Raw genomic sequence first — 560 nt, forward strand, 5'->3', positions numbered from 1 at the left:
GCGGCGGGGGGGACGTGCCTGGGGCTGGGCGGTGGCATGGGCTCGGGCGCTTTGCTGCCGCGAGTTGCTCCGTCCGTGGAGGCGGGGAGCATCCTCCGCCAGCGCAGAGCCCCTGTCCAGTGGCAAAGCGCGCGGCCCCGCGTTAAGGACGGGCTGTGGATGGGGAGAGGAACTTCAAAAGCGTCACCCAGGTGGGGCTGAGCCGCGGTGGAGGGGGGCAAAGCAAACCCAAGCCAGATTTCGGGTGTTCTGGACGTGTGTGCCCCGAGGAGGGAGGCGGGGAGGCCTTTCCATGCACACTGCGGGCGCTGGGAGGAATGGGGTCTGTGCAATCAATAAAAATGATTAAAAAGCCCCTGGCAATGACGGCAGTGCGTTGGTGTGACCGCCTGGGCTGAGCCGGGAGCCAGCTGAGCTCAGCCTGGGAAACCGAGCAGCTGGGGCCGCGGCGCGGGGGGCAGAGAGCGGGGACCGTGCCCAGCCCGACCTGTCCTCGCCCGCTCGCCGCCAGGCTCGCTCCTGTCATCCCCGCCCCTGGGGGGCAAGGGGCGCAGGCGCGG

This window comes from Egretta garzetta, unplaced genomic scaffold (genome assembly GCF_000687185.1).
Source record: "Egretta garzetta isolate BGI_Z169 unplaced genomic scaffold, ASM68718v1 scaffold652, whole genome shotgun sequence".
Taxonomy (NCBI): domain Eukaryota; kingdom Metazoa; phylum Chordata; class Aves; order Pelecaniformes; family Ardeidae; genus Egretta; species Egretta garzetta.